The 23,011-nt window shown below is 46.4% G+C and overlaps 1 protein-coding gene across 1 annotated transcript in view; it reads left to right on the top strand.

Moving 5' to 3' along the window:
- AUTS2 (activator of transcription and developmental regulator AUTS2) overlaps positions 1-23,011 on the top strand; it is a 767,477-nt gene that overhangs the window by 675,456 nt on the left and 69,010 nt on the right. The window lies entirely within an intron of this gene.

The raw sequence follows: 23,011 nt of genomic DNA, 5'->3' as shown, positions 1-23,011 counted from the left end.
GGGAACATGAACTTGATGCTGATAACAGTGAGATTACATTCTAGCTGCTCTTTACTGACTTTCATTCCTAATATCAGTGTATGTCATAGATTTAAACTTTCAGATTTCACAGCTGCAGGTAGGATCTAGTTTAGAGCACAGTATACAATATGTGAGCTGTAAGAAATAGGGCTCCAGCTTCCTGCAGCTGGAGGAATTGGCTATACCAACTTAATCTGAGTCCACCTCCCACAGAGAGGATGTAGGAATGAAATGAAAAGTATATGTAAAGTTTTGTGTATTTATTACTTTTTAAAAACACTTTTCATGGGTAAAATCTGTCTTTAATGATGCATTCAAACTGTGGTGGTGAGAAGTATTGCATAGCTAATGCATTGGTTTGTTTTTGTTTATTCTGCAGAAATGATGGAATTTCATTTTTTAGCAAAATTACCAGGGTTCCTTTATTATTCACAGGGCTTTAAATGCATGACAGGGGAATGCTAAGTCCTCAAGGATTTTAATACCAGCTTCTCTGCGAATCTAAACTGGTTTTCCAGCCCACGACTTGGTGGGCCACAGGGGTTTTTCCTGGAGTGTAATACGCATTTAAAGCTTCTTATGGATGGCTACGTCTGCAAATAAGCTCAGAAAGGAGAAGAGGGAATGCACTGTGTTATCTGGAGCTGAGCAGGGAGAGATTATCATAGGAGAGAGCTGAACAAGAGGTGTGACAGCTGAGCAGGCAGGGGTGCTGACTCCCAGGTACCACAGACACAGGCAGTTTCTGCAGGATCACCAAGGCAGGCTCCAGCCTTCACTCATCATTAGGAGTGAGGAAAGTTCTGCCTCCCTGGCTGGCTTTTTATGAATTGCAAAGAAGGAAAATACCAAGTAGTAAAAACAGTGTGTATTTAATTCCTGAGTAACATGAGGGTTTATTTTGTTTGCCCTTTCATTTCTCCTCTGAATGCTGTTAGGAAGTAAATGCAGTGCATTAGGCTGGATTCAGCTAGGCAATGAATGTCTCAGTGTGTGTAATGTACAGCTCTGAGACAGAGATGTTGTTTTAGACACCCAGGATCCAAGTTCATAGTGAAGGCTCTTAGGCAATGCAATAATATAAAAAAGCAACACTGGAATTTCTCAATTATACATTTTTGAGGAAACTTACAGACTTCCAGTTTATATGTAAGACTGGCATGAAGGGAGTTTGGGTTTCCACCTCCTTTCCAAGCTCATATGCCACGTTGCTTTCCTGAGCTCACCTGATTTCCACATTTGGTCTAAAATTAAGGAAATCAAAACCTGTCATTACATGATTTGAGTTCCCTTGTTAGTCACTAAGACAAGCTGATGGATGACAAGTCTCCAGCAGTGCCAGCAGGCCCCACATCATGGCCATGCACAGCCCCACGTGCTGGAGTGCCCTTGGAGTGCTGCTGTAGTTCTTGTGTACAATATTTATACTTCATTTAAAACTAGGGCTGTAGAAATGATTTCGTGAAATCCACTGCTTTTGGAAGCTGCTGCCATGCTGGACTACGTGCTTGAAACTTTCTAAAAATATTTGCACATGCATATATTTAAATAAGGATGGATTTGTGACCTAGTGGAGCTGAAGTGGTGTGTGCCATTGCCAGACAGGGCTCCCATGGCTTCTCCAGCCTTTCAGGGGCTCTTCCAGCCCCCCTGGACCACAGTGAAGGGAAGGGAATACCTCAAGGGTGTGACAGGATGTGAGACACAGCCAGCTTATCCAGGAGTCCTGGACCTCCCCTGGCACTTTGTGAAGCCAAATTCCCAACACTTCCATGGGTGTCCCTGCTGGGCCGTGGCTGTGCAGTGTGCAGGGGTGGATGGCACAGGGGACATGTGTCTGTGTGACAGGAGCTGATGTGGCACAGGGAAGCTCTTGGACAAGAACAGGTATGCTGTCCAGTGTTTCAAACCTGTCTCTAGACCAAGTCACCCTCATCACTGCATAATGTGGCCAGTTAAACAGCAGGCCTTGTGGCACAAATACTTTATAACTCATATGAAGTCTTTTAAATTCACATCTATTTTTAAATTCTTTTCTTTTAAAGGGTCACCATTGTCTAGTGTGCTGTAGGGATGAACGACAGGAACAGTTAACTCAATAGACTTGGATATTTAAGGCACTTGGGAGGTGGGTGTGAGCCAAGGCAATGTGACACTGATGTATTCCCTGAAATCTGGCTTAGGGAGAGGAACCTGGCTTCAAGGACAAATCCCACACTTGGAATGTTTCTTTCCACTCTGTGTCTGACTCTGGTGACCTGCAAGGCCTCATCAGCACTGCCAACAAGCCCAGGAACAGAGGCATTGGGCTGCTGCAACTTTGGTGGACACAGGGCTGACCTCAGCATGTCCTGGCCATGTGGGATGGGGATCCTGGCAGTACCAAGGCATTTGTAATTGTCTGACACCAGCAGTGTAGAAAAAATGGGGTGAATGTTTACTAATGAGAAAGATTTAATTTTACCTGGGCTTCAGAAGAACACGAGGAGTTGAGCTCTGTTGTCATTAGTGCCACATTTGAGGAGGCTGATTGTGCCTGGTCTGTCCAAAACCTGAGTTATTGTTCTGTGAGTGACTCTGGCCTGATCCCACCAGATCCTTGGATGTGCTGAGTTTTCTTCATTTCCACGACTCCAAGAGCACAGTGTGGGACTTGGATACTCTCCAGGGAGGTTCAACCAGCAATTTAGGGCTGCTGTATCTGTAGCCTGGTCAAAAGCAAGATGTGTTCAAAAGCCCAGGAGTAATGCCAGTATTGTGGTGCTTTTGCCCTAGGCAGGTGCACAAAGAATGAGAAGTTTCTTGCTGAGTGTTTATTCCCCCAAGCAGGGTTTTGCAGATGTGGGTAAACTGAATCCCTTCTTTCATCTGCTTAAAAGACCTATAAAAGAGCTGTCTGGTGTTTTACAGAATTGCAGTGTAATTCCAAATCTGCTGCAGACATGCTGCATCCTCTCAGAAGAGTTTTATCTGGTGGTTTAATGTTGGTTTTCACCCAAGTGTGATTTATTTATAGAATCAGAGTCACAGGATGGTTTGGGTTGGAAGGATCTGTAAAGCTCATCCCATTCCACCCTTTCCCTGAGCACCTCCCACTGTCCCAGGCTGCTCCAAGCCCCAGTGTCCAGCCTGGCCTTGGGCACTGCCAGGGATCCAGGGGCAGCCACAGCTGCTCTGGGCACCCTGTGCCAGGGCCTCACCACCCTCCCAGGGCACAATTCCTTCCCAATATCCCATCCATCCCTGCCCTCTGTCCATTTGAAGCCATTCCCTGTGTCCTGTCCCTCCATGCCTTGTCCCCAGCCCCTCTCCAGCTCTCCTGGAGCCTCTTTAGGCCCTGCAAGGGGCTCTGAGCTCTCCCTGGAGCCTTCTCCTCTCCAGATGAACACCCCAGCTCTCCCAGCCTGGCTCCAGAGCAGAGGGGCTTCAGCCCTCAGAGCATCTCCATGGCCTCCTCTGACGCCTATTTGACACATATCCAAGTTTACAATGGCATGCACATACACACATAGATTAATATCAACAAGACCTAAAGGCACAGAACAAATCCAACCCCAGCTCAGCTGTAGCCTACTGGAAATTGTTGAACTTTTATAGAAAATCAGTCACAGCTCTGCAATTTCATGCTTTATCATTTTTGTTACATGTATGAGGGAAATTATAAACCTTGTAATTTCTCTCTTACTATATAAAAAGCTTTAGATAACATCAAGATATGAAAGTAATACAAAGTAAGATGCCTCGATACATTAATGAACAAGATCTAAAATAGACAGTGCTCACCTCAATGGCATGGAAAGGAAAAGAGAAGAATTCAGCTCTGAATGGGAGGATTAAAAAACCCAGGTGAGGGGAGGAAAAATAGTATAAGGAAGAGGCTTGGAAAAGAGGCTTGGAAATGTAAGGCAAAGCAAAATATGCTTCAAATACAAGACTTTGTTCCTGTCTTATTTAAAAAAATGTAACAATTGGCAGGTGGTTTGTGGCAGTGGGGTTCCTGCCTTCAGACACTTGCAGAACTGTGTGCCAGGGCTGAGGTCTGACCCCAGCCAGGGCATCTGTGTGTCCCTGTCCCCACTGCCACCACCACCAGCTCCAGAGTGTCCCACCAGCCAAACCCCAGCCCTCTTCTTATATCCATCTCATCCAAAAAAATGGGTTTATTTTTCCAACCCTCCTATTGGAGATCTAAGCCTCGTTCAGGAATATTTACATGTGTGGAATATATGCCTGGAGCAGTTCTGTGCAGCCCTGTCCTTCTGGAGCCGTGCACGTGGTGATGCTCCAGAGGCTTTGGCTGCTGCAGGGTGGGATGTGCCTTCCCTGGCTGTGTGTTCTGATCTGTCCCTCACTTCTCAAAATGTGAGTCCAGTATTTGAAGACCAGGCTTTTAAAACTGGCATCTAATTCAGTTTTACCTGCCTAAATTAAATCACCAGATCAAAGCCATTGAGCAAATAAGGACATATATTTGATTCTTTAAGGTATGGATTATCTGTTATCAATCTTTAAAGTACAGTGGTTTTTGGTCTTTTCCAATGTTAATGATCCTGTGATTCTCTGTTTTGCCTGGTTTATGTGCAAGACTTTCTGTGCTTAAATTCAATGTGTGAGTTTCTAGCACAAGGCCTGTAGATTAATTTCAACTGCAGTTTTTTCAGAATTAATGTCTAAACATTACCTGTGGTAATTCATTAGCTCAAACTCTACCATTCACTGGCTAAGTTTCCCTTTTCAGTCATGTTTTAAAGATGTATTATTTAATCATAAAACAATTGACCCTGTTTGTATTTCTGGTTCTTTCTGACTGCTGTTCTCTCTGATGGGCTGAGCAAAGAGAGGCTTCTTCCCAGAACACCAAATTATTGGAGTGGGCAGCAGAAACTGTGTGTTAGCACACGTGGGAAGCTAGGATGAGGGAGAAGGAAAAATATTTTGAAATACCTGCAGCCTACAGGAAAGCTGGAGAGGGACCTTTTGCAGTGATAGGACAAAGTGGAATGGCTTTAAACTGAAGGAGGAGAGGTTTGCACTGTGTATTAGGAAGAAATTATTCCATGTGTGGGTGGGGACCCACTGGCACAGGGTGCCCAGAGCAGCTGTGGCTTCCCCTGGATCCCTGGCAGTGTCCAAGGCCAGGCTGGATGGGGCTTGGAACAGCCTGGGACAGTGGAAGGTGTCCCTGCTCATGATAGGGGCTGGAACAGGGTAGGCTTTAAGGTCCCTTCCAACCTTCCAAAATCTTAGGGATGGTGGAAATGCAGGGGAAGAGAGAAAGCAAAGAGAGTTTTTAATTAATTAGCTTTAGCCCTGTGGGTCTAAGCTGGTAGCAAAACTGAGGGTACATGCCTGGGATGTACCAGACCCTCAGGTGCCCAGTTCTTCTCCTCTGCAGAGCTGCACGGGTGTGCTGGGAGCTGTACACACAGCAAAGCCTATTCTGTGAAGGCTCCACTGCCAAAAATAAACCTCATTGGGATTCCTGAGATGGCTGCTGTCAAGGAAAGTCAAATTTGGAGCTTTAAGCATGTGAACAGTGTCATTTTTAAAAGTCTGTTCATCAAGGAGATAAACAGGGATTAGCCTCCCAAGCTGCTCTAAGTCCCCTGCATGCAGGGAGGGGCAGTGCTGGGGCAGGTGGGGCTGGGCTCTGGCCACTTGGCCAACTCCCAGAGGAGCTCCTGTGGTGGCAGGCGAGGACACGGTCACAGGCAAGGCCACCCTGGCAGTGTGCAGGGCTCTAGCTGTCCTGGTGGCCCTGAGGATGGACCCTCCCCAGAGTGGCTCCTGAGCCATTTCCCCCAGTCTGGCTGTGCTGAGGTTTCTGGGGGCAGAGTGGGAAGGGGAAGCTGTGTTGGGCTGGGATGAGCATCTTCAGCCCAGTGGTTGTGCCACAGCCATGGTACTGATGGGAGCACCCTGAGAGCCAGGAACTACCTGGGGCCTGTTACCTCACACCAGCTGAAAAGGCAAAACCAAACCAGCCAACCCAGGAAACTACCGTGTAATTTATCTTTGTCAGAACACCCTTACTCTTTACAGTTCTATCACCTGAAAAACTCCCTCTCTTCATAGGTACTTTGTCTTACTAACTATGCAGGTTCCTCTCTATGGTAATTCCTTCCATCAAGTTTGCTTTATGGGTGCAAAGCATAAGTTTTTGGTGTAGTTGTTGGATAAATTGTTGGAACCTGAAAGAGTTCTCTGAAAATGCTTTGACAGAGATACTAGATCAGCAGCAGCCTCTTGCCACTGCAAAGAATTGTCAGGTACATCCTGAAAGCAGTTCTTTCCTCTTGTACAGTTCCAACAACATCATTAAGAAAAAAATCTTGTCCTTTGTACTTCCTCCCCCCTTCATACATGCACATATCTTGTAGTAAATTCATTTTTCAGTCTTGACTTTGTGCAAACACAATGTTGTGCTGCAAGCATTAAAAGGCAATTTAGTACTCAAAGGATTAAAAGCTCATGTTAAATTGAAGACTACACTTGGCATAAACATTAAAAATTGACAGAACACCCTACACATTAACTGCACCAGGGCTCCATAATTAGCATTTAAAAGTAAAACATCATTTCCTTACTGTTTCCTACTTACTCATTTATAATGCATTTATTATAATTCGGATGTGAATATGAGGCTTTCCACTATTGTCAGTTAGTAAATAAATAAAAAACCCCTACTCCTGTTGGAAACAGGGGCCTGCACACAAGGACTGGGGAATGAATGGTTTGTTAATCCAAATCTCAAACGCCTGATGAATCAGCAGTGACTAACTAACCTCATTCCAGGCCTAATTCTCTTCCTGAGCATCCATGGAGAAAGCTCGGGCTCAGCAGTACCAGCTTCCACTGGCATCGGCACAGGGAGCACAAGATAAACTCTACTTCTTGGGATTTGGATGTATTGTGTTGGACCTAGTGCTGTGCAATGTGGGAAAATAGATATATCGTTCATCCTGTAATGTGGAAAATTCAGTGCAGATTGAAATTTAAATGCAAAAGGAAAAGAATAAGGAAGCCAATCTCATTAGGGAAGCGGAAAAGAGGGACTATCAGACATTAAAGGGATAGCACTTTTTTGACTTGTGTTATTTTGGGATGAGATGGTGTTTTGTTCATCCATACTAGTCCAGACCTTTTTTGGTCTTTTGGGTTTTTTGGAAGGTAAGATGGCCAAATGCTGGGTTCCACTGTACTTCTGTGCTTGATTTAAATCATGCCCCATCTCTGGCTGACCTGGCATTGCCTGTGGAACACCTGGTCTGAGACTTTCTTCTCATCCCAAATACCCCTGAAACTGCTTTCCTGTACTTCCAACTAATCTATCTGGCTTCAGCCAAACCTTCTCTTCCATAGCTCTAGACTCACTGGAAGAATTTTAATTAGGCTGCTTAAATCAGCCTGGGTACCGTTTGGTCAAGATCCCAATTTGCCAAAGAAAGTCTCCACCTGCAGAGCTGGCTCAGTGGGCAGAGGTTCTTCCTCTCCAGCCCAAAGGAGATCTCTGCTCTGCTGCTCACAGCAGCCACCCTCAGCTGTGTCTGGCTTTCCACTGGTGCTGCAGATCAGGTCAAACCCTGGCCCAAATCTTGGATTTGCAGATGCCCCATGTTCCAAGCTGTGAAGAGGGGGCTGGCCACACCACTTCTGAGAAAACCCACCACTGCCAGCTCACCTCTAGAAACGTGGCAACATGCAAATGATCTTGCAGAAGGCTCAGCATTGCCTCTGCGCGGCCTGCTGACATGATGAATCTCTTTTTGTTCCTGCTCTGAAGCCTCACATCATCTCCACGTCCTCCAGGGTCGCTGCTGTGTGCAAGACAAGACCACGTTTTGTTCGGGCCCTGTGAAATGCAATTAGAAGCCCCTCCAGAGCCAGCAGGAGCTGAAGTTAAAAGGAGAGAGAGGGGAAGAAAGGGACCTTCCCGCTGGCCAGCAGTGTGCTGGCTTTGAAGTGCTGGGCCATCTTTTGTGTCCCCGCTCCGAGGGCCTTTAATCAGGACCTTTGCCTTGTCATTCGGGGGGGACAAACCCCACACAGTTGGTGGGGTTGTCCCTGTGTGTGCCAGGAAGAAAAGTCTTTGTCAGAAATTTCCACTGACCCAAGCACTTTGTTGCTTTGTCTCTCCCAGACGACGTTTGAACTAAAAAGAAGACCAAAACTCTTGTCTGTGCTAACAGTATTTTAATGGGGAGCCCCGGTGACTTCTTGGAGCCTCCCTGCCAGGCCCAAGGCGGAGACCAGGCCTTTGGTCTGAAGGCCTCTTAAAATAAAAACAGCTCAGGCAGCTTTTTATAACCTTCTCTGTCTGTGTCCTGGGTGATACAAAGAGGCTCACACCATAATATTGCAACTTGCTGCTAAGGAAAAATACTTCATTCTCATATTATGCAATATTGTATAGACAGAACCAGGTGAACAACTTATTTTCTGTTGTTCGCACAGCAGCGAGTTACAGATCAGCTAAAACTCCCAAAATAAATGGCCATAACCCCAAGCATGAGGCCCACTGTATAAATCTGACGAGCTGGAGGCACTAAGGTGGCCAGCCCCGTGTCCCAGCCCCAGTGATGGACGGCACAGCCCCAGGGCAGCTGCTGCAGCTGAGTAGGAATGATCTATACTCTGTTTTCTGTAGCACTTTACAAATGAACAAAATGCTCCACTGAAAATGATACTAAAATTCAGGTTGCCAGTGTTTTACTCATGAAGAATCTATTTGAGCTACTTTTTAAAGAGATTTTTATGTATCTGTTGCAGTCTCACTTTTCTATTGAAATATGTACACCCAGACTCATAACTATGACTTTTATTCCTCAGGAAGAGGCATAAAATAGTACTCAGTGCTTTTTAAATTATATAAAATATTTCTAAAATAACTCTTCCTTCCCAGTTAAACATTATCTCCTTACCTATTTTCCAATTCGCTTTTTGATATGCTGCAGCTTTTTTCCTACCTTAAATCAGTTCCACTTTAAAAAAAGTAAACTCCTGAAAAAGGAGGGGAAAATGAGAAAATTTTATAGGAATAAATAGATTAATAACTAATGGTGATGAGGTCTGGTAGCCTTTCTTACAGGTGTGTGCAGAGTAGAACATCAGTGTATTATCAAAGCAGGTTAAAGTCTTATCACAGCTCTAGTGTATTTTATTAGATTCTCAGAGCACGCCTCCTCCAGTAATGCCTGGAATAATCCAGGCTGATCCCATAGATCAGCTGATTAACTGAACCTCAGCAACAATAGCTCAGCTTTGGTGGGGTTTTTTTTTACACTTTCAGCTTCCTCTTTATGACCTCCCCATCATTCATTTGGATTTGTTTATTTTGTATTTGTCCCTTCCTTCTTGTAGGGTTGAACAGTGATTTTGAAGCGAAGGCCAAGCCTTCATCCATCCCTGCAGATCCTGCAGGTGTTCCATCCCCTGGATGGAACGTTACCTTAGAACAGGAATAGCCCTGCCTGCTCCTGCTAACTCAGGAACAACAACACAGGGATATGTGCAACTGTAATTACACTGCTGAGACGTTAATTACTGAAAGAGAGACTCCCCAGTTTACCTGTGACTCAGCTGTACTGGCTTTCACCAGGTTTGCTGTGTGTTTCTGGCTGGTTTTGCTCTCTCAGTAACTGAGCCTTGCAAAGGCTCTGTCCCTTATCCAGCCAAATTTATACAATGGTGCTGAAGTCTGAATGCCAGAGCAGCCCCATTAGCTTCAAAAGGACTTATTTTTGTTAAAAGTTAAGCAGATATTTAAGTGCTTTGCTAGCTTAGGGTCAAAGTGTTCAGCACCTTGTTGGACTGTGTCTTACCTACCTCCTCATTAAAGATACATCAGACCAGTTGGCTTGTCTTTATCAAGCAGAGAGGTGCAGCCAATTGACTTTATGTGACAGCTAAAAGTGAAGGAGATCAAGGAAGCTTGAGAGACAAAGAAGTTAGATTTTGTTAGAATCTTAAATGAAAGAAAAATAGCATTTGGCGAGCTGCTGAAAATTGTTACTTACTGAAAATTGTGTCAGAAGGATTTTATTTTCCAAGGACTTTTGACCAGGATTTTTGGAGAGATTTGGATTTGTGGAGGTTGGATTGGGCAGAATCAACCTGCTTATTTTGTTGCTGCCTTTTTTGTTGTGAGTGTGGTGGCCTTGCTCAGAGCTTTGAGTGCAGACTCCTGCAATCCAAGGTGAGGATGCACAGAAGAATTGGCAGCCTTGGTGTAAGTGGTAGTGGGGCTCTTGCATCATTCTTACAAGAGGATTAGAAACAGCAAAGTGCCTGGTGGGCTTAATACTGAGTGCAACTAGGTAGGCAATTTACAGCAGATCAGCTCTATGGCCTGAGTCATCTCCACTGATGACCAGGGAGGGATTTCCTTCTTCAGCCGCAGCATTAGCTTGATAGTTCTCACGATACAAATTAAAAGGTCATTTGCATTTATATTCCTGCTAATGATTATATGAAGAAACAATTTGTTTTCAACACAACACTGTGCCTGTGTTTTCCCTCGTGCTGTAAGGTCAGCACCTGTGTGTGATGGACCTGTGGGTTCCACAGCAGGAAGCTGTGAGGTCCTGGATGGGGTTCTGCTCTCATCAGAGGGTCAAACAGTGGAGGAAACTGGGCAGCCTTCAGTTTTTGGCACTACCTACACTGGTCTTGATTGACGTTCCTCCTCTGGGGTATGGGAAGCAGCCATATCCTCTGTCTGCTGTTGATTGTCCTGCCTCTTGGGCTGCAGGGACTCTCTTCTCCCTTCTTCTCGTGCTGTTCCTCATGCCATGACACCCCTATGAAAAGCTTTTTCAAGCAGTGGAGTGGGTTGGTGCAGGGGAGATGTGCCAACACCAGGAGCCTGTGGACCCCCAGGATGATGGCCAAGGTGTGTTTCCCCAGAGGTGGAATAGAGATATCCCTCAGGTGATAATGGCCCCTGTTTTGGGGGCAGACCTGGGGTCCCCCAAGGACAGCTGCATTTAGGGCTGATTTTAGGCAATTTTCTCTTACTTGATGCCCATATCAGCAGCCCTTGTTGTGAAATGAGAAGTCTCTCCTTCCCTGAGCCAGAGGTTTGCACAGGGAACTGCCCAGGTTCCTCCCATCACTTTTCCCCAGAGGAGGTGACTTTTTCTTCCTACACCTTCTTTTCTACATCCCAAAGATGAGATACAACCAGAAATTTCTTTTTTTAAATAAAAACACAGCAGAAATCTAAACTGTGCAGGGTCAGGTTTACGTTTTCCCTTCTAAGGCCCATCAGCAGTAGATGGGTGTTTCTAGCAGCCCCAGCTATCAAAGTGTTCTGCAAGGAAATATTCCTGGTGTAAATTTCAGGCTCAGTGAACTCCAGCATATATTTGTGATTTTCCCCGTTATGATGACATCAGGGTGGAAACACAAGGCTGGGGACTCGGTGACAGCAGGCAGCTTTCCTGCCACTGCTCATTTACTGCCTTTTTGAGAGCCAGATCCTAAACACTTGAGTATTAACATGATTCCAGCTCTTAAGTAAAACAAAAAAGCAGTCTTTTCATCTTCCCATTGAGTGACGAGCTCCTTAAGTAGATCACAAGCTTTCTGCTGCTTTGTCTGAGTGAGGAGGAAAACTTTAATTGTTCCCATCTTCTAGTGCAGGTATTGATTAATTAAATGTATTAGCAAAGATCTTGGCCTACTTTTTTACACCATCAAACAAGTACTTAATGATTATATTACTATGAAAATGGCATTGCTTTAAAGCATTGCATTGAAGCCCCTTTGTACTTTGCTTTCATTTCTTTTTTTTTTTTTTTTTTTCTTATCCCATTATGAACAATAAAGTTTCTCCTGTTAATATAACACAGAGGAAGGGAAGGGAGGTGGAGAGGAGCTCTCAGCTGAGGGATCCCATCTGAACCAGGCTGGAGCTGTGGCATTGGGATGTCCCCAGGCAGGAGGATGTGCTGCCAGCTGGGGAGGCTCTCTGCAAGTGCAGGCAGGTCAGGGAGCAAATGTTTGATAGTAAATCTGTATAATTTACTCTAATTTAGCATTTGGTGGGTAGAAATATGAATATGACTCACATGCTAAGAGGGAGAAGGCAGGTTTATTAGGAGCAGAACTAATAGGTCTATGTGAGATAAAGAACACTGCCTCCCACCTCACTCAATCGCTTTCTTCCTTTGGGTCCCATTTGTAGAATCTCATTTATTTGCACTTTTATACCTACCTCTAAGTCTGCCTCCTTCCATCTCACAGCCCTGTGCTCACCAATGTGTATCAGAGAATCCCAGAATGGTTTGGGTTGGAAGGGACCTTAAAGCCCACCCAGTTCCACCCCTGCCATGGCAGGGACACCTTCCACTGTCCCAGGCTGCTCCAAACCCATCCAACCTGGCCTTGGGATCTGCCAGGGATCCAGGGGCTGCCACAGCTGCTTTGGGCCATCCATTCAGCCCCTCACCACCTTCACAGGGAAGAATTTCTTCCTGATTTCCTGTCTAAATCTACCCTCTTCCAGTAAAGCCATGCCCTTAGCACATCCTACATCCTGCACAAAGGCTCTGTATTTTGCACACTTGCTGAATGGCAAATTCCCATCAGTCTGCCCCAATTCACACTCACTGTCAGGGCTCCATAATGCCATCAGGTTTTAAATGCATAGTCTCCTATTCTATCCTAGGATAAGTGAAATCCTAGGATTTCTTGAAAATCCTACCTTTTCCTGGTCTCCAAGTGCACCTGGAGTTGGTGTTGCTCAGGCTCTCCAGTTTGCACCTTGCCAGGCTGTGAGGCTTTACAAAATACTTTCATTTTACAGTACTCTGAGCATTTGTACAAAGTTGTTAAGATCTGACACCAAATTGATGCTTTCAATCTTGATGCTTTTATCCCACCTGTCTTTGCCTCTACCTACCAACACGTGCCAGCCAGGCCAGTGACCAAAGCCAGGCAAGTTTCACTGCCAGCAATGACAAAGCATTTCTTGCTGCAAAAAAAGTGTTACTGCAGAACACTTCATAAACTGTAAATTTGGAATTAAGGCTTAACATTTTATAGTACCAGTATTGGGAAGTCTCATGTCTATAACTAAAATATGTGCCATGGTGACAATAACACTTGGGTTTTATGCAATGCTGAAAGTTGAGGCGCAGAGAAATGAAAGGAGAGCCCAACTGCCTTCAACACCAGGGGAAACCTGAAAATACACCCACAGCTGGCTGCTAGTGCACAGCTGCTGGGCCACACTCATACCTGGAATAAAATGCATATTAGCAACCTCTGCAGACAGGTAGGTTGAGGGCTGTGCTGCACAGGAGTGACTCGGGTCCCATGTTTGGGTGGGAGGAGTGGAGAAACACAGCTGAGTTGCTTAAAATAGCCAGAAAAGGACCCTTAGTCCTTTCTTGCCTTGTTCCCTTCACATTCACAAATGTTCATCTCTGTCTCTCCTTTTTTTCCATCCTTCCTAGGGGCGATGACTGACAGATTAATATATGTCTAGCTACGTGTCTTAGAAATCAAAAGGAAGGTGCTGTCAGAATCGCTTGTCAGAAAATGAGATTAGGCACACTTGTCATTTGCTGAGGATTGCAGTCTTTCAGAGATAAGGTTGCATTTAATGAGTGTAAAAAGCCTCCTTGTGAAAAAGGGGGTGGTGCAGGAGAGAGAGAATGATTATTTTTCTGGTGTCAGCTGAGTGCTTTATCATATAACTTGATAGCGTGGCACCCTGGCAGGCACTGATAATGGCAGCTGGGGCTATTGCACCTCTTCAGCTGCTCTGCAGCTTCAAAAGTGATGACTTGTTACCTGCTTTTAAACTCCTCTTGGATGTCGAAACCCACTATCCTGGGGGAAAGAAGCAAAAGCATGTACAGTGTGTTTTAAAGAAAGACCTGTGAAAATACACAGCATAAAGGGAACGTGCTAAATGTATAGCCACTTTCCCCAGCAAACTAGAAAGAATACTCAGCGGGTTTCGGTGAAATATGGAACTTGTCTGACAAGTGAAGGATAACTAATGAGAAACAGAGCTGTATCCCACTGAAACCAATTGTGTTTTGTTATGGAAAATATTTATCAAGCCTTTTTTTCATTTGTTGGTTCTCCTAACAGTTCCATAATAACTCCTCTTATGTATGTGATTTGGTTTCTCTCATATGCATCTCAGTTATTTAAATCTGCAGTGGGGTGGGTGTTTTTTGGTTATCAATTGGATATTATCATCTTGTACATGAATATTTTAGGTGAATGCTTCATTCATCAAAGTAATGGTCATTCTTTTGCCAAGTTAATGTCTTTGCATGGTTTAGAAGCTGGCTAAAGGTACAGATTTATTGTTCATTGTCTACTTTCTAAATATGAGCTGACAGTTAAAAATGGAATTTATCTGTTCAGCAGAAGAGCCCCTACATTAGCTATGTTTTTGCAACAGCATTTCTTGCCTTGGCATACCTCTTTGAAAATTATCCTTGGAAGAGGAGACTTCTGTCGTATATTCTTCTCATCAAATGAGATGTGATTTTCATTATTTTGCTTGAATGTTAGAAAATGAAAGAAATTACTTGATTGGTTTATGGTGCTGATTCAGCATTTTCTGGACTAAAAATGACCTGGACGACAGAATGGGATTACAGCACACAATAATGGATGCTTTATTTGGTGATAAGAAAGTCTTTTCTTCTGACTGAGAAGAAGAGAATGAAAAATATTTCTCTTATTAGGTGATTCAGTACCCAGATATTGACAGATGAATTAATTTTAAATACTTCTTCAGTTTCAGAACGTGCTAGCAGGCAGAAATTAGGGGAGGATAATGGCCACAGCTTGAAAGTGGTGCATTTTATGAAGTGCACAACAGACGTGCTGGTGGATGGGGAAGAATTTATACTTTATCCTCTTACCCAGTGATAGGATCTTATGTTCCTGGTTAGACTGCAGGGTGGATAGCTCAGAGCCCAGAGCGGTTCTCCAGGAGCTACATCCAGCCAACCAATGCTCCGTGGTCTCTTTAGTAACTCAGAATTCAAACCCCAGGAAGGGTTTTAGAGGAAGAGATAAAATGCAGGCATTTTGTGATGGAAAAGTTACAGCCAGGATTCTCACTCTTCCTGGTGGTTGAAGGGAAGGAAAGATGGCTGTGGTGTTCATCTGAAGGATTTCACATTGTTTGGAGAAGCCTGGGGGAGAAATGGCTTCACACACATAGGACAGTTAGGATTTGTCTTTGGTTCAGTGCCTGGGTTCAGAAAATTATCCACCCTCCCCAGGTGTGCAAATCTGGGCTAAATTCTGTCCTTGGAAGCAGTGGAGACCACTTAGTATTTTATAGGGCCAAGCTGTAAGGATAGGGAAGAGAGAGCAGCCCTATTGTTCCCTGAGCCCCAGTTTTTATCTTTGTTTCCATTTGAAACCCTAATCATAAAACTGCCTGCAGAGCGGTTGCCTTGCTGTTCCTCTAAATGAGAATTCCAGCTTTTATGCTAATTCAGTTTCAGGTTTCTTTGAACCTGCAGTTTATGGGCCTCTGCTTAAAACTGCAATCTGTTCTGCATAAAAGAAGGGATTACAAAGGGGTTTAGTTTTGCAAATGCTGCAGAAAAATAAAAATAATAAAAAAGTTGCACTGTCATTAATATGTTCCTGCAGAAGTTTTCTGCTTTGTCAAATGAAAAGCATTACTTACACGGGGATTTACCCGGGGATGTTCTACATCCGGAGCTCTGTTCCCTCGGAAAGGGACATTTGCTGATTGTGTCCCCACCTCCCCAGTGCCCTGTCCCTGCTGGAGGGGACACTGAGGGAGCATCACTGTCATGTGATGTGTTGGTGCTCGCCCCGGGGCCAGGCTGCTCCCAGACATCCCCCAAATCCAGCAGAACCCGCTCTCACCACCAGTTCCTTTTCCTGGCATCTCTCATGACCTTTTTACGGCCACACCAGCAGTGATTTTGCTGTTGTTGAGGAGAACAGGTCCTTCTCCTGCACCTCTCACAGTGCTGGGGTTTAAGCACCTTCTGCATGGGACATGATGCCGTGGCTTGCTGTTCACAGCCATAAAACTCCACTGATAGCTCCATAAATTCTTTTCTTGGGGAAAGGATCCTGCATCTCTTATCCAGTAATAGGCAAAATCTTGTTTTCAAAGCATTATGGAGGGCTTTATAAGGTACCATAATCACGCTCCACAGTTAGATACCATGGTGTCTTCTGGGAAGGTTAGCAACTTAATGGAAACATAAATGTTTCCAGGCTTTGACAGAATACCAAAGAATTGGAATATCCACTTTTCATGTTGCCAGGAAAAAAGCTGCAGAGCCTTCCAGGTGAGGTGAGTTTTGCCATAAATAATTTAATCCAATATAATCTGCTGTAATTTCAATATTCGTTTGCTTCTTGTGCCAGAGATGGATAATTCTTCTTTGGAATTACTCTGTGACTTGGAAACGAATGTCTGCTTCCCTGCCTGCTGTCTGGGCAGCTTTAGGTCATTTTAATAAAATACTTGGATCTGAAAACCTCTTCCAGAAAGTGAAAGATCTTGAAATTACTTTTGATCCAAGTTCAATGCACTTCATTTGGCTGTTGTTGTGGCAGAAACAAATGTCGACGCTGACAGAGACCACAGACAGATGAAAAAAATTCTGGCAAGGTCCCACATAGATAAGAGACAGAAGGTTTCACAAACCTATCCAGGCATAACCTAAAGCACAGGAAACTATTGTCAGGAGCGGGGGGAAGCTTGATCCAAAGGCATTCAAATCACTGTGGGGAGGAGGGGTCCCTTTGATTTAATTTGGCTTTGAGTGAATTTCTGAACTCCAAATTTCTCATTCAGAATTGCACAATGCATTTTGTCCATGTGTAATTTTGTAGCAGGAAAACAGAGGTCCTCGATTTATCTCTAAGGCATGAATAATGAACATAATGAGGCCCAGAGCCCTGCCAATAAACCCTCAGAGCCCCAGGGAGATGAGCAGGTAAATGCATTTCTGATTCTGTGTGTGCTGAGATTTCAGGTGTGGCATGTGGTTAACATTGGAAAAATCCAGTACAGACAAGCCTGTTGTTTAATCCAGGCTAAATGTATCAAATTAAAGTCTTGTGGGGAACCTGGGCTTTAATTAGATCCGTTCTTACCATCTTGGGATGTGGAAAGTCTTGACCAAGGTGCTCATAGAATACATGAGCTGCCACACCTTGGTACTGTGCATTTATTTCCTCGTTCAGGTACAGCCTCACCTCAGTCCATGGAGTCCCCAAGTGCTGACTGATAGAGAACACTGCCAGCTTAACGCCTTTATCACTTTATTTTTGGTGGGGAATGGAATCTGCACTCAAGCAACATCCATGGCCAATGGGCTGCAATGGCTTTTGGCCACTGCCCACTCTTGATTCCAGAGACCAGACCTGAAGCCATTTCTGCTGGGTTTCTAAGAGGAGATGAAAACCATCCCTCTGATAGCACAGGATTATCTTTGCAGTATATATTTATTAGACGCAAATACATACTTATTAGATGTAAAAATCTGTGAAAGTTTAACAGCCAAAATCCATGCTCAGTTACCGTGTGGAAATGTGGGGATGACCTACTCAGCTGGACAGTCCTGGAGAACTCATTTCCATTGCCATACCAGGATCTGAGGTTGGCCAATTCTTTAATTTTCCAGTGGAGACCACTTGTCTCAGTTTCACCAAAGCATTCCCACCCTGGATCAGCCATGGCACGAAAGCGCTGTGGTGTCTGCGGCCGCAGTTTGACTCTGGAGCTGTGCTGGGTGTGTTCATCTCCTGTGAGGCATTATTGCTCTTTGTACATCTCCCCACCCCACTGTCCCAGCAGAAACCACCACAGTCAGTGGGACTGCACCTCAGATAAGAATCTTGGAGAAGCCACTGAAGGGGAGAACTTAAATGGATTCTTAAATGGATCATATGGTGATGGAATGAGGAACGAAGGGGAAATATTTCCATAAATTTGTGTAGTTCTACATGGGTAACTGGCAGGCGTTCTGTCTTAATTATGGCACTTGTGTTTGTGTGGACAGTCAGATCCTGATTCCCCCTTCCTCTAACATGCTGTGGGATTTGCTCAGGGCCACCAGAGCTGCTGCAGCCCCCTGCACCTGTCACTGCTGGGGGAGAGCTCAGAGCCACCTCGGTGCCCTGGGGCCAGGAGAAGGGCAGTCCCTCATCACCCCACGTCCCGAGATGAGCTTGGAGCTGAGCCAGGGCATACGTGAGTCTTTTCAAGGTGCCATTGGATTTTGGGCAGATAACTATAATCCTGGCTCAGGTAAGGACAAGCAGGCACACACAGCTTTTCCTCTGCACTCGTTTAATGGCTGGTATAGGTAGTTCCCATCTTTTCCTTAGGAGAATCACCTCCTCCAGGCTGAGCTCTGCCACAGGAGTCGGAGTGAATAGGACTTGTCAACCTTGTTTCTGAGGATTTAGCTCAAATTCAAGTGGAACCCACGGGAGTTTAATTCCATTAGCACTCATAGCCCGGTATGGGATTGAAACCCATTTCCAGGTTTGAAATCTTGAAAACACTCCCTGGGCATGGTCTTGCAAGCCCGTAAATCCCCTCTTAGCACCTATCTCTTTCCCAGGAAACATCTCACCGTACGCAGCTACTGTGCCAATGTGCATAACTGCCTCTCATCTTCCCAGGAAACATCATTTGGCTCCGAGTGCTGTGCTTCAGTGAATAATCATTTATATCATCACGTATCTGTGCGTTTATTTTTCGCGGTGGCCATTACTAATGGTGTGCTGCACTTAAGGAGAACCTGCAGCGAGTGGGAAATCCACTGCCCGTTGACAATAATGTTCAGTGCTGGAAGTAGTCAGGCGAGTCTCTGCACGGGGGGCTCAAGGCAGAAACCACAGCTCAGCGAGCAGCCGGGGTCTCCGGCAGGCCACCCTGCCTGCAGCTGGGGACACTGGCTTTTCCCGCTTTAAAGAAAAAAAAATTAAATTTCTGTTAAAACAAAAAAAAACCTGCTAAATGCAATACGATGTTTTCGATCGTGTTTTCGTCCCGCGGAGCTCTGGAGAGTGATGTTCGTGGAGCTTTCGCGACCGATGCTCGTGTGCGTGTGCCGCCATCCCGGGGCAGGGGGGACTGTCCGGCTGCGCGGGTCCCTCGCACCGCGCCGAGGAGATCCTGCCGGAGGCTCCGCGCAGCGCGGCACGCCGCTCGGGGCCGGCCGCTGGCGGAGGGAGCGCGGCTCCCGCGGAGCCTCCCCCGCCCGGCCGGGCCGCCCCCGCCGCGGGGACCCCGGCGGAGCNNNGCGGGCGGCGGCGGCGGCTCCGGGAGCGCCGCGCAGTGCGGAGCGGAGCCGGGCGGGAGAGGGGTCCGGCCGGCGTCTGCAGCCGGGCGGAGCGGAGCAAGGCAGAGCAGAGCGGCCGCCCCGCGGGGATTACAGGCTTGCGAGGCTGTTTCGGCGGGGCCAGAGGAGCCGGGGCCGGGCCGTTGCCTCTTCCCCCATGGAATTCACCTGAGCGCGGCCGCGACGGGAGGGACGGCGCCCGGCGGGAGCCCGCTTTGGCTCGGGAGAGGACGGGCATGACTTTTTAACCAAAACAAAAACAATCAGCCCCCCAAACGCCCCGGCAAACAGCGGAAGAGAACCCAAAAAGCCCCCGAAGGAAGGGACGCGCAGCCGCCGGCGCTGGAGCCGCGGAGGGAGGGAGGAGGCGCCGCGGCCGCACCGCCCCGCACCGCCCCGCACCCGGAGGTGCCGCCGCTGTCCCCGGCTGCCGCCGTCGCACATGGTTTTCTTTGTCCTGCTGCCGCTTCTGTAGCGCCCGCTCCGCGCCTGCCGCGCTCCCCGCACGCCGCGCTCCGCTCGCTCCTCCCGGGAACCATCTTGCGGGAGCGGGGAAGGGGTCGGCGGCCCGGGAAGGATGCCCGCCCGGCGGCCCGCGCGGCCGGCCCGCGGAGTCTGTTCCCCGCGGAGGATTAGTTGGGGTTTGGCCGCGGGACGCTGAGAGCCGCGCTGGATCGGAGTTGCCGCACACGCCCGTCCCTCCCGCACCGCCATGAGCCGCGGGCCGGCCGCCCCGCCGAGCCCCCGGACAGCAGGTAACCACCGGGGCGGGGGTCGGTGCGGCTCCTGCGGGCCCCGCGGCGGGAGGGAGCGGCCGCCGGGCCCGGGCAGCCCGGGACGGGCCGGGGCGGAGGGGGCGGCGGGGCCGCGCTGGCTCCGCGGGCAGGTGCGGGGCCGGTGCAAGTGCCGCGGCGGGGCCGGGCCGTGCCAGCAGTGAGTCAGGCTGCGCTGTCTGGACAGGAAATATTTTAGTCATTCATCCCCTCGAACGGCAGCACATTCCTTGGTGAGGGAAAAAATACTCTTTGGGTCATTTTTTTTCTGTGTGGTTTGTTGGGGATTTTTTCTCTTTAAGCCCAGGGACTGCTGACTTGTTTCATTTCGTGGTGAAAAGGATTAAGCTACGCTTGGTAACAAGGGGATTTATAAGGGAAAACGGCCCAAGTGCGAGGAAGGGAGCTGTGTGTCACCAGCTCCGGCTCTGTGCAGGAGAAACCGAGGGGGCTCCTCGGGCAGAGCACCTCGGATAACCCGGTGTCCCCAAATGTCACGGTGCCAGCAGACAGTGCTCATCGGCTGCTCAAGTGAGACTGGGGAGATCGGGATAAAGGGGAGCGAAGGAAGAGTTGCAGCTGGCTGGTGGAAGGGAAGGGAGAGCCGAGCTCCTCTCCGCCGCTGGAGCATCCAGGTTCGGCCACATCGCACCCACCGTGCGCATAAAGGCACTTTGTTGTCTGCGGCGAATCCTGTCAGTACGGAGCAGGGTTTAGTCAGCACTGCACAGGCACCGAATTTCATCCTTCTGGGGTAGTGCTGAGTTGTTGCGGGTTTTTGAATCAGTTGGGGTTTTTGTTCCTTTAGTGTTGTTGCGTGATGTGTCTGCCTAACTGTGGAAAAATAATAGTTGTATGGAAATTGATACACTGAGTGTCTGCTGGCAGAGATTGTGTTTGCCTCTGTATCACCCGTACATCACCCTAATTGCTGTTTTGTATTTAAACCGCAATTTTTATGTAAGGAAACAGGCAGGCCAAGTTCATCTCACCGTTCCAGCCAGCGTTTGGGTTATTTTCACGGTAACGCAGGCAGTGTGGTTATTTCAAGTTGCTCTTCCATTCGGTTGTGTGTGGTCAGTAATGCAAAATGAGCTTCACTCTTGGACGAGCTTTGTTTTTGCAAAATAATTCCTTTTTTAGGTGTATGTTACGTAGATAATCATCTGCCATGTTGCTCCGGAGCAGTCCTTGGGCAGGCTGCGTTTTGTTCGAGGTGTGCCACTTCCAGGTGGCACAGCACTGTTTGTGACTGGGGTGTGCGATAGCACAGGGAAAGATTGGTTTTGAAGCCATGTTTTTTCAGGTGCAATCTTTCGGTTTACGCTTGGCATTAAAGCAAACTTTTTTAAGAGATGTTTTCCTCTTTGTAGTGCTTTGGAAAATCAAGCGATTAGGAAACATAGAGCCTCCCTGTGCTGTTCTGTTTTGAAACAGTAAAATAAAGTAGTAGCTGAAACTGTAAGAAGTTGTTTGGTTTTTAAAATTGGAATTTCTTTCTAAAAAGAAGCACTGGTTCAGAGAGTTTTGACTTCAGAGAAAAGCTGCATTTGAGAAGACAACAGCTGAAATTCACTGGGAAAGATCTTTTTTAAGCAGGCTGATTGGCAAGGGTAGGAAAGCATTGAGCCTCTAGTTGGACTAACATTGGGTTGTTCTTTAAAGCACATGGCCTTCTTGATCTCTTCAATTTGTGCATTATTCACATATTTTCATTAATTTAGAGAAAGTCGTCACTGCATAATAAATCCATCATTGGGTAATAAATCCAGTGTTTACAAGGTATTTAGTTGAGACGAAATTGCACCAGCTCGGCTTTCAAATAAGCCAGCAGTAATCTTGTAAAATTTGTCTAGAAGTCTGAAAAAGAATACAGCTATTTTTAATAATTAATCATAGAAATCTTGTCTGTCACTAACTTGAGGGCAGACAAATTGTTTCAGCGTATTCCTGCACTGTGATGCACGGTCTGAGCCATGTCTACTCGTTTATCGGGAGTTTCACATCCAAGTTTTTAGTGCAGTCGAGATAGCAAACGCATATGTTGATTGTCTGGTGATTTTTATCTGGTTTTGACTTCAGAAATTCCTTCCCTTTAACAAAAAAACCCCACAGCCTAGTTTCTAGTGTTTTCAATTATTTTTCCTGAATCCAGCAAGAAAACAGTTTCTAGGGAAAAATCAAAATCTTTCTCAAGTGTTACATTTTAACCCTGTTTGTGGTGTTCTGCTCCTGAGCACGTTTTCCCTATATTTTCCAAGAGCAGCCTGTTTCTCAGTGGGGCTGGGTTTGGAATTGAACAGCTCTGTGCGATCTGTGGGTGCTTTTTGTGGGAGAAGTTTGAGCTGTAGCTGCCTGTGTGTGTTTTGTGTGTGCCCAAACACAGCAGCACACAGCTGGCAGAAACTGAGTGTTCGGTGCTTTTGGGCTGGGGGTGTTTGCAAAATGAACATTTTCAGTGTTCCTTCCCTGCTTGGTTTTGTGCCGTTGGAATTTTTGAAAGGGGGAGATCAGTGGTTTTTTGTGAAACTGAAATAAATCTTTTTATATCGGTAGAGAGCTGAGCTGGCACCTGGCATAGAAACAGCAGGAATAGACAAGCTACTAACACAATATTAAGGGGAAAAACCTCCCTGGATAAAGGAGGCTTGATGAAAAAGAAAATGTTTATTAGTTTACACAGCGAGGTGTCAAGAAGCAGTTATTCTGAGGAAGGCAAAGCTGATGTGGAAATATTCACTGATCCTGACACTCTCTTTATTTTTCAAAGAGTTTGCAACAGCAATTTATGAAATTACTAACCTAAGTTATCAACGCTGCTTTGAAGGTGGTAAAAATCGAATGTTCACACAGCAGGGATCCCAAAAATACTTTAAAAATTTAATTAAG

The sequence above is a fragment of the Pyrgilauda ruficollis genome, unplaced genomic scaffold (genome assembly GCF_017590135.1).
Source record: "Pyrgilauda ruficollis isolate IOZ18807 unplaced genomic scaffold, ASM1759013v1 scaffold69, whole genome shotgun sequence".
NCBI classification, from domain to species: Eukaryota; Metazoa; Chordata; class Aves; order Passeriformes; family Passeridae; genus Pyrgilauda; species Pyrgilauda ruficollis.
Note: the sequence above shows the minus strand (reverse complement) of the source record. Positions and strands in the feature narration are given on the sequence as shown.